At 41.5% G+C, this 10,674-nt stretch overlaps 1 long non-coding RNA gene across 1 annotated transcript; it reads left to right on the top strand.

Moving 5' to 3' along the window:
• Nucleotides 1-6,248: 6,248 nt before the first annotated feature.
• LOC107983581 (uncharacterized) lies at nt 6,249-8,812 on the top strand. Its single transcript, XR_001730947.2, has 2 exons — nt 6,249-6,554; nt 8,569-8,812. It is a non-coding gene; the product is annotated as an uncharacterized LOC107983581 (long non-coding RNA).
• Nucleotides 8,813-10,674: the final 1,862 nt, after the last annotated feature.

The following is a 10,674-nucleotide window of genomic DNA, read 5'->3' as shown; positions in this document are numbered from 1 at the left end:
AAAGAACATGCTTCTACATACATCTCGTCATTAGTACGTCACTTCACATGCTTACATACATGGGCATAAATATGCACAATCAGCATTTTCCTATCTAAGCACTCTTAAAAGCCTGTAGCAAGTCACAGACACCAGGGATCAGCTATAGTACATTAATCAGGGGTCCTTGTCAAAAGGGAGGGGAATGTATTTATGCATTTATTGAGGAGGAACAGATAGAATGCCTTCTTGACAGCTGAGCAGTGGGATCATGTTCTCTCAGCCCTTCTCAGCCCTCCACTTCAGCCCTTGTAGTAGTAGCCACCACAGCAGGTTTTGCAGTCGTAGGTAGAGTAGGAGCTATAGCCCTTTGCACAGCTCTTTGGATTACAGATGCCGCCATATTCTTTACAGCTCGGGCCTTTGTATCCTGCAGAAAGGAGAGAAAAAACACCATTGGAACAGAGCAGAAGTGTCTTCTTGTGTGCAAACCCCAAAGCCCTTTCTATAATGAAAAGCATATTTTAACAGGGAGTCCCTGTATTCTTCTTTTCTAGGGAAGAAAAAGATGCACACTGGACAAGGTATCCCTCCAAGATTCTTCCAATGTTAGTAGCCTTGGATTTTTTATCATTCTTACTTATCATTCTTAAAGGGGGAATCACAGAAGAAGATGTCTGGAAACTTGGAACTAGGTTCCTGCCTCTTTAGTATCATGATGAAAATGCATTTAAGAGGCATAAACATGATTGGAAAAGGCAATCGAATGAGTGGAGTTGGCAAGAGTAGACTAAACTTTACTGCCACCCACAAACTCATTTTGAAACAGCAAGATGCCTTCAGACTCCCAACGCAGTCCTCATCCTTGCCATTGCTAGCTTTGCCCTCCATGAATGATTGTCGTTTCCCAAACCCAGCTGGTGGCCGACACTTTACCTTGTTAGTGTGTCGCATATCTCTAATTGTGAAATAAAGGCTTCATTTTATTAGTCTAAATCTTCAACCATTCAACTTGGCAGACTTTTGTTAGAAGGAGGAGGAAAGTATTCTTTCTCTCCTTTCTTCCTTCTATGAATTAGAAACTGCTAGTTAATACCAGATACTATAAGCTTTATTTCAGAGGGAGGAACCTAGTAGGGCCACCTCAGAGGATTCCTTGCCCATGATAATCCTAGGTAACTTATGGAGTCATCACAAGTCAACAGGAAACTCAAAGGGACATAAGCACAATGATTCCAAATAGTCATCTCAACTATAGTAGACCCACTGAATCAATTGCTGAATGTGATTAATCTTTTGCTTAATTCATGCCCATTTTTCTTCAGGTAGATCGCTCCTGAAAACTGGTAAACTTCTGCATCTTCTTTACCTCTATAATGATCATTTCGAGGTAGACTGACCAGAACTGCAGTCATGAGCACATTGACATTAAAGATTTATTTAAAGCCTAGAAAAGGGTAGAATTTGACACCTGATCAACTGTGACACTACTCATTCTTCTAAACCCAAAGACAGTCAGTTCCTACCTTCAACCATGGCAGTGGCAATCAGCATCATGACAACGATGGCCAGGTAAAGAGCCCTCATGGTGGACTGATGGGTCAGATTTTGAAAGCTCTGAAAACACGGAAGCAAAGCAGACGAGCTGGAGCTTGATGGTGTGATGCTTGGGGCCCTGGTGGGTTCTTTTATAGGGAGCTTGTCTAAAACAAACACAGTGTGGATACTTGGAAAAACCTGCATGCAGACATCATCAGGCTGCTGATGATGTAGAAGAAAATGCCTCTCCTTAGCTTCTCTGACGTGAACAATGCATTCCATTCGTGTTTTAAATGCCTGCCCATAGTTCTTGGCTTTCTTTTCTCTTCTTCTTGTACACATGTTAGCTTTTCTCAGATGATGCAAGCAACATGGCTGTGTTTTTGCCCCCAGTCATTGTTCAGAAAGAGATGCATGAGGCAAGTTTTCAAAACCATGTCCAAGGAAACCAAAATCCACATCCTTTTAGCTGTTATGGTTCTTCCTTTTTAGACAACCTAATGAGAGAACTAGATAATTGGATAGAGGAGAAAAGCCTCAAAAGTGTTCATTGGAAATGAAAAGAAAGGAATGAGATTTTTGATTGTTTAGTTGGAGTCCTTTTCAACAGAATCTAGTGAAACTTAGTTCCTATCTGCTATTTTGTAAATCTGCAACAGATGAGGTCTGAGTATCACTAGATTCTGGATTCTGGCAGTGTAGAACTCATATATTCCCCTTCAAAGCAGATAATCTGCATTAAGAAGCCAGATCATATGGCAGTGTAGCTCCATCCTCAAGACAACCACAGAATTCTACAGAGTTCTCTTCTCCCCAAACTGGGAATGAGTTGACTCTTGGACATCTCAGCGGCTTTCGATACCATCGACCATGGTATCCTTCTGGGATGGGTATTGGGGGCATTGCCTTGCAATGGCTCCACTCCTTCCTGGAGGGTCGCTCCCAGTTGGTGAAGCTGGGAGATTCCTGCTTGGACCCCTAGCCATTGACCTCTGGCTCTATTCTATCTCCCATGCTTTTTAACACCTACATGAAACTGCTGGGTGAGGTCATCCGGAGTTTTGGAGTTTGGTGCCATCTCTACGCAGATGACACTCAACTCTACTACTCCTTTCCATCTACTTCCAAGGAAGCCCCTTGGATCCTAGACCAGTGTCTGGCCGCTGTGATGGGTTGGATGAAGGCCAACAAGCTGAAGCTTAATCCTGATAAGACAGAGGTCCTCCAGGTCAGTTCTACATCTGATTGGGGTATAGGGTGGCTACCTGTGCTTGACGGGTCACACTCCCCCTGAAGGCACAGGTCCACAGCTTGGGGGTCCTCCTGGATTCATTGCTGTCACTTGATGCTCAGCTGTCGGCTGTAGCCGGGAGGGATGGACCACTATAACACACTCTACGTGGGGCTGCCCTTGAAGAAACTGCAGTTGGAACAACGGTCGGCAGCTAGGTTACTAACCGGAGCTGCTTACAGGGAGCGGTCAACCCCCCCATTCAAGTGGCTCTACTGGCTGCCAATAACTTTCTAGGCCCAATTCAAGATGCAGGTTATTACCTATAAAGCTCTGAATGGTTTGGGACCTGCCTATCTTCGTGACCGCATCATCCCCTATGAACCCACGCGATCTCCGAGATCTTCCGGGGAGGCCCTCTTCTCGCTTCCATCTTCCTCACAACTGTTTGGTGGGGACGAGAGAGAAGGCCTTCTCGGCCATGCCCCCCAGACTCTGGAACTCCCTCCCCAGGGAGATTAGGGTAGCTCCTTCTCTATCTTCCTTCAGGAAACAAATGAAGACTTGGATGTTTCAGCAGGCCTTCGGTGAGACAGATGTTAACTAATTAGCCCCAGATGGTTTTTAATAATGTATCCCGTATTTATTATGTCCTTACCATTTATGTGTTTTAAATGCAATTTTTTTATCCTTGTGTTGTTGTTTTAATTGACTGGTTTTAACTGTTATAATACTCTCGTTTCATATTGTATTACTGTATTACTGATACCTCACATCCTCTGAGGATGCCTGCCATAGATGAGGGCGAAACGTCAGGAGAGAATACTTCTGGAACATGGCCATACAGCCCGGACAACATACAACAACCCTGTGATCCCGGCCATAAAAGCCTTCGACAACACATATTACTGTTTTATCTTTTAATATTGTGATTTGTATTATGCTGTTGTTTATTTTGTCGTTATGTTGTTTGGCCTTCTGCCCCATGTAAGCCGCCCTGAGTCCCCGCAGGGAGACGGTGGCGGGGTATAAATAAAGTTTTTAATAATAATAATAATAATAATAATAATAATAATAATAATAATAATAATTATTATTATTATTATTTATTGCACAAGAGCCTCCGTGTCCTCTTCCTACTTTTACTGCATTTGGTCAAATTTATTCCCGGAAGCCTTTCATCCTTGTCCCCAACCAGGACATTTACCTTGGGCTTCCATTGAAGTGGCCAACTTCCAAAGCATCTTTCATTTATCTGGACTGACACCATTGAATTAACTGGAACTAGAATATCAAGACCCCTTTCAGTCAGTTATGGTTTGCTCCACCTCACTCCTCCCTTATTGTTCCCCTCTCAGGGACAGATCAAGAATAATAAAATCATAGTTAGAAGAGATCACACAGGCCATCTCGTCCAACCACCTGCTATGCAGGATACACATGTTCAAAGTACCCCTGACAGATTGTCATCCAGAACCCTGCAGCACCCCACTAGTCACTTCTTTCCCAGATGAAGATGAAGATGAACTATCGCTGAGCACCCTTTGGGTTTGGTCACCTCCCCAATCACAAATCCGCCTATTTAGCCACATTTTGCTACTTGGTTTGCAAGGAGAGCATGGGAGACCTTGCCAAAGGCCTTGCTAAAATCACAATATGCTACATCCACAGTATTCCCTGAATCTACCAAGCATGTAATCCTATTGAAAAGGAAAAAAGATATAAGATTAGTCTGGCATAACTGGTATTTGAGAAATTCATGTTGACTTTTAGTAATTACAGCATTCTTTACTAAGTGATTACAGTGATTTGCTCCAGAATCTTTCCTGGCATTGATGTCAGGCTAACTGGACAGTAATTACAGTAGAGTCTCACTTATCCAAGCTAAACGGGCCGGCAGAAGCTTGGATAAGCAAATATCTCATATAATAAGGAGGGTTTAAGGAAAAGCCTATTAAACATCAAATTAGGTTATGATTTTACAAATTAAGCACCAAAACATCATGTTATACAACAAATTTGACAGAAAAAGTAGTTCAATATGCAGTAATGTTATGTTGTAATTACTGTATTTACGAATTTAGCACCAAAATATAATGATATATTGAAAACATTGACTACAAAAATGGCTTGGATAATCCAGAAACTTGGATAAACGAAGCTTGGATAAGTGAAACTCTACTGTATTTGGATCTTCTTTTCTCCCTTTGTGAAGATAGGGACGACAGTCTGCTGGGACTTCTCCTGTTCTCCAAGAATTCTTAAAGATTATTGTCAGTGGTTCTCAAATGACTTCTCCTAGTTCCTTCAGTTATCTTGGAGGTAATTCATCTGCCTCTGGATACTTGAATTCATTTTGAGTAACTAGATAATATTCCTAGACTTTACCTATTTTGGGTTGCATTTCTTCTATTACCTCGCTCGTTCCATGTTGATCAGGTTGAACACCAATCTCCTTTTGGGAGAAGACTGAGGCAAAGAAGGTGTTGAGTAGTTCTGCCTTTTCTCTGTGCTCTGTTAGCATTTCACCATCTTCTCCATGCAGAGGCATTACCATTTCCTTTTTCTTCATTTTTCTACTGGCATAACCAAAGAAATATTAATATTGTTTTCATTTTCTCTGGCAAGCTCCAGCTCATTTTGCGCTTTAGCATTTCAGAGCACCACAAGAGAGAGAGCAACCAACAATAATGTTGGAGGGAATCCTGGATGAACCAAGGAGCGGATTCTAGCTGGTGACTTCTTTGGCAAATTGGAAGATAATATGGGAGTACTGAATAGCTGTCAAAATGCAGTAAATAAAATATGCTCTGTACTCAGAACTGTGGTATATCAATTCTTTAGAATGCTTTATACTCCGACATCCTCTCTGGCCATTCAGAAATAAACCTCTGATTTTGCTTTCAAACTGTTCATGTCTTATCTGGCCTTGTGGAATGCTAGAAATGCTGGGCTCCGAACCTGTGGTTCTTGTGGAAGCTGAAATCTCATTTAAAAATTATTGACTTAAAGCCTATATAGGTTGGGTATCTCTTATCTGAAATGCTTGGGGCAAGTCATATTTGAGGCTTTTTGCCAGATTTTAAAATAACTACAATTACAGACATCATACAATATCATGGAAATGGGTCCAAAGTTTAAATACAAAATTCATTGTTGAATTTTGTATACACCTTCTACACCTAGTCTGAAAGTTGTTTTATACACAATATTTTAATTTTTTTTTGCATGGACATTTCCAATAAACATTTTTGATGCCTTTCTCCTCTATCCAACTATCTAGTTCTCTCATTACATAGTCTAAAAAGGATGTACAATAACAGCTAAAAGGGTGTGGAATTTGGCTTCCTTGGACATGCATTTGAAAACTTGCCTCATGCATCTCTTTCTGAACAACTAGTTGAGAAAAAACACAGCCATGATGCTTGCATCAGCTGAGAAAAGCTAACATGTGTACGAGAAGAAGGGAAGAGAAAGCCAAGAACAATGGGCAGGCACTTAAAACACGAATGGAATGCATTGTTTGTGTCAGAGGAGTTAAGGAGAGGCATTTTCTTCTACGTCATCAGCAGCCTGATGATGTCTGCATGCAGGTTTTTCCAAGTATCCACACTGTGTTTATTTTAGACAAGCTCCCTATAAAAGAACCCACCAGGGCCCCAAGCATCACACCATCAAGCTCCAGCTTGTCTGCTTTGCTTCCGTGTTTTCCAGAGCTTTGGAGATCTGACCCATCCGTCCACCATGAGGGCTCTTTACCTGGCCATCGTTGTCATGATGCTGATTGCCACTGCCATGGTTGAAGGTAGGAACTGACTGTCTTTGGGTTTAGAAGAATGAGTAGTGTCAGAGTTGAACAGGAAATGGATCAGGTAAAAATGTCTTCCCTTTTCTGGGCTTTAGATAAGTCTTTAATGTAAATGTGCTCACGACTGCATTCTGAGTTCTGGTCAGTGTATTGCCAAATGATCATTATAGAGGTAAAGAAGATGCAGAAGTTTACCAGCTTTTAGGAGCGACCTACCTAAGGAAAAATGGGTATCAATTAAGCAAGAGCTTAATCATCATTCAGCAATTGATTCAATGGGTCTACTATAGCTGAGATTACTACTTGGATTCAGGCCATTGGAATCATTGTGCTTGTGTTCCTTTGAGTTTCCTGTTGACTTGTGATGACTCCATAAATTACCTAGGATTATCAAGGGCAAGGAATCCTCTAAAGTTACCCTGCTAAGTTTCTTCCTTTGAAATAGAACCTATAGTATCTGGTGTTTACTGGTGGTTTCTAATTCAAGTAGTACCCAGGATTGACTTTGCTTAGCTTTCAGTATCAGACAGGCTGTTTTTTTGTTTTTTGTTTTTGTTTTGTTTTTTGCAAATTTAGGCCCATGAGTTTCTTTAGGTTAAGAAAAATATTGATTATGGAGAGACATGTTAGAGATGTAAAACATCATGCATAGAAGAAGGAAAGGAGAGAAAGAACATATTTTTCCTTCTTCTAACAAAAGAGTCTGCCAAGTTGAATGGTTGAAGATTTAGGACAAATAAAAGAAAGGCTTTATTTCACAAGAAGAGATATTGGACACACTAATAAGTTAAAGTGATGGCCACCAGCTGGGTTTGGGAAACGACAATCATTCATGGAGGGCAAAGCTATCAATGCCAAGGATGGGGCTTGTGTTGGGAGTCTTGAGGACATCTTGCTGTTTCAAAATGAGTTTGTGGGTGGCAGTAAAGTTTAGTCAACTCTCTCCAACTCTACTCATTCAAATGCCTTTTCCAATCATGTTTATGCCTCTTAAATACATTGTCATGGTGATACTAAAATGGCAGGAATCCAGTCTCAAGTATCCAGTCATCTTCTTCTGTGATTCCCATTTTCTAAATAAGTAATAATGATAAAAATCCAAGACAACTAACACTGGAAGAATCTTGGAGGGATATCTAGTTGAGTGTGTACTCATTCAGAGAATCCAAACTGAAGCATCCCTAATAATGATTCATCCAAGCCCTACTTAAAAATCTTCCCAAAGGAAGAAACTATTCAAGATTCCTTGAGAAAATCATTTTAATACGATCTCTAAGTAATTAAATCTGCCAAAGTCAAATTGGCAAATCTGGAGGGCTGGTGGTTCTGCAAACCGTCCATCTGGATAGGCTGAGATACCTTTTCTTCCTGAAGATTTAGTGCCTACAAACTGTGTTTCATGCATAAAGTGAATAAAAATATTGTGCTACGTGTGGGAGGTGTGTTTGAGACATCAATGAATTTTGAATTCTGGTTTTGGGTCCAACTCCATGATATCTCATTATCTGCAAATATACAGTTATTCTATAAACCAACCCCCCCCCCCCAAAAAAAAATGTTCGACCCATGCATTTCAGATAAGAGATATTCATACCGAATAGGCATTAAGTCGATCATTGTGGCTGTGACTAATAAGAAATTCCAGCAGAAAATATTCAGGGAGAATCCAGCACATTTTTTTCTTCCCTAGAAGAGAAGAATACAGGGATTCCCTGTTAAAATATGTTTTTCATTATAGAAAGCCTGTTTGAAATCTATTGCTTGCTGAAAAATGGCAAATTATCTGGAAACTGAATCAGAGTATATGATCCACTGAGCCAGGGTTCTTTCTGGGCACAGAAGCTTGGCTGTGGGGATATGAAATGGATATGCTTGTATATTAAGACGCAAGACCCTGTGTTCGGCTGCTTGGCGTCCAGGTTGGAACCAATGTGTCTCAGGGCTTTGGGGTTTGTACGCAGGAAGACACTTCAGCTCTGTTCCAATGGTGTTTTCTCTCTCCTTTCTGCAGGATACAAAGGCCCAAGCTGTTCTACCTATGGAGGCTCGTGTAATCCAAAGGGCTGTGCAAAGGGCTATACCTCCTACTCTACCCACGACTGCAAGTACTGCTGTGTTTCCCCCTACTACTACAAGGGCTGAAGGGTGATGGCGATGCCAGGAGTTGACAAGGGCTGCGAGAACATCACCCCACTGCTCAGCTGTCAAGAAGGCATTCTGTCTGTTCCTCTTCAATAAATGCACATGAATGCTCAGACCGTTCCCTGTGTCCTTTCTTTCGGGTACGTGGAAGAGCTGGGAAGACTGAAAGCTCAATGTAGAGATGGATTATTCCCCTTCTGCTGGGGTGGCGTGGTTGTTGCTCTTGTTCGCTTCCTTTTTATCTCACCATCCCCCCAATCAGGGGACTCCGGGCAGCTAACAACATATCAAAATAAAACAAGTCAATACAAAACCTCACAGTGTAAATGGAAGATTAAAAAACCCAAAACATTTAAAAAGAATGAAATACATGAATACCTTGTAATATTCAACCATTTAAATGTGTTTTTAAAAAATGTGTACAAGTCATTTTAAAAAGTTAGAACAGCACCACACAGCATGAAAAGCCTAAACTTCATCAGGATGGCAGAATAATAGAGTTGTTTTTATCTGATGGTGGAACAAATAGCAGAGCTGGGGATATGTGGGCCTCTCTGGGGAAGGAGTCCCAAAGTTTGGGAGCAGTCACTAAGAAGACCCTCTTTGCCTGGTTGCTCTCAAGTGGGTCTGAGACGTTGTGGGTCAGAGAGAAGGGCCTCCCCAGAGGATTGTTGAGTTGTATTAGACCTTTAGACTGAGGCACAGAGCCAGGCGTCAATGTCCTGGATCTGTGCATTTCATTTTTTCCAGCAAATATATAAAAACACTACATTTCTCCTTGCTGGAATCCATTTTGTTAGTTCTCAACTAGGTCTCTAATTTGTTGAGGCCATTTTGAATTTTGATCCTGTCTCCTGGAATATTTGCTTTCCTTCCCAATTTAGTGTCATTTGCAAACTTGACGAGCATATTAGTGGCTAGATTCTGGTTGAATCATGGCATGGGCCCACAACTCACCAGTGTTGCAAATAGAGCAAAGGCTCCAGGACTCTCATCTGTGACTGGTGTCCATAGGATACCAAGACTGGCAAAAGATACAAACACACAACAAGTATGGGTAATGCATAGCTTGAGGGCTCCATGCAGAACTGGGTTTACTTCTGTGGATCTCATTGTTGTGGTTAACTAGGACCATGGTCAAAGAGAGAACTCGTGGGCCATCCATTCCAACCCCCTGCCAAGAAGCAGGAAAATCGCATTCAAAGCACCCCTGACACATGGCCATCCATCAGGCCAAAAACATCTGGGGACCACAGGTTGAGAACTACTGTTCTATATAGAGTGGTGTCTAAACTTATGGACCTTGAAGATTCAGATTCAATCTGTGTTTGGAAACGTGGAGGTCCCTCCTTCACAATAAGTTGGAGTCAACTTTAAGGCAGTTAACAACAACAATCCATAAGGGGGACAGGCAGTGGTAAATGCTTCTTGAGTGCACACCCCAGAACTCAGGGATTTATAAATGATAGTTTAATCTCAAAATGCTCATCTCCTTCGACACATCCACCAGTGCATCTCTCTCTCTCCTCTCCCTCAAGGACAGACACAAGAGAGAACAGAGCAGTGGTTCTCAACCTGGGGTCGCCAGATTTTTTTCGCCTACAACTCCCAGAAATCACAGCCAGCTTAACTGCTGTTAGGATTTCTGAGAGTTGAAGGCCAAACACATATGCAAACTCCAGGTTGAGAACCACTGCAGCAGAATTTCTGTTTTCAATGATACGACATAACCACAGCATAATTTCCCCCAAGTTTCAGAAAGATTTGCACATCCACTGATTTTAAAAAAAATTAAATAACATAAACTTTACAGTTCTATTTCTCTGGAAGACCCCAGGGGCCATACAGTCCAATCTTCTTCTGCCAGGCAGGAAATACACAGTCACAGCACCCCCCAACTGATGCCCATCCAGCCACTGAAATAATAATAATAATAATAATAATCATCATCATCATCATCATCATCATCATCATC

This window comes from Anolis carolinensis, chromosome 1 (genome assembly GCF_035594765.1).
Source record: "Anolis carolinensis isolate JA03-04 chromosome 1, rAnoCar3.1.pri, whole genome shotgun sequence".
In the NCBI taxonomy this organism is placed as follows: domain Eukaryota; kingdom Metazoa; phylum Chordata; class Lepidosauria; order Squamata; family Dactyloidae; genus Anolis; species Anolis carolinensis.
Note: the sequence above shows the minus strand (reverse complement) of the source record. Positions and strands in the feature narration are given on the sequence as shown.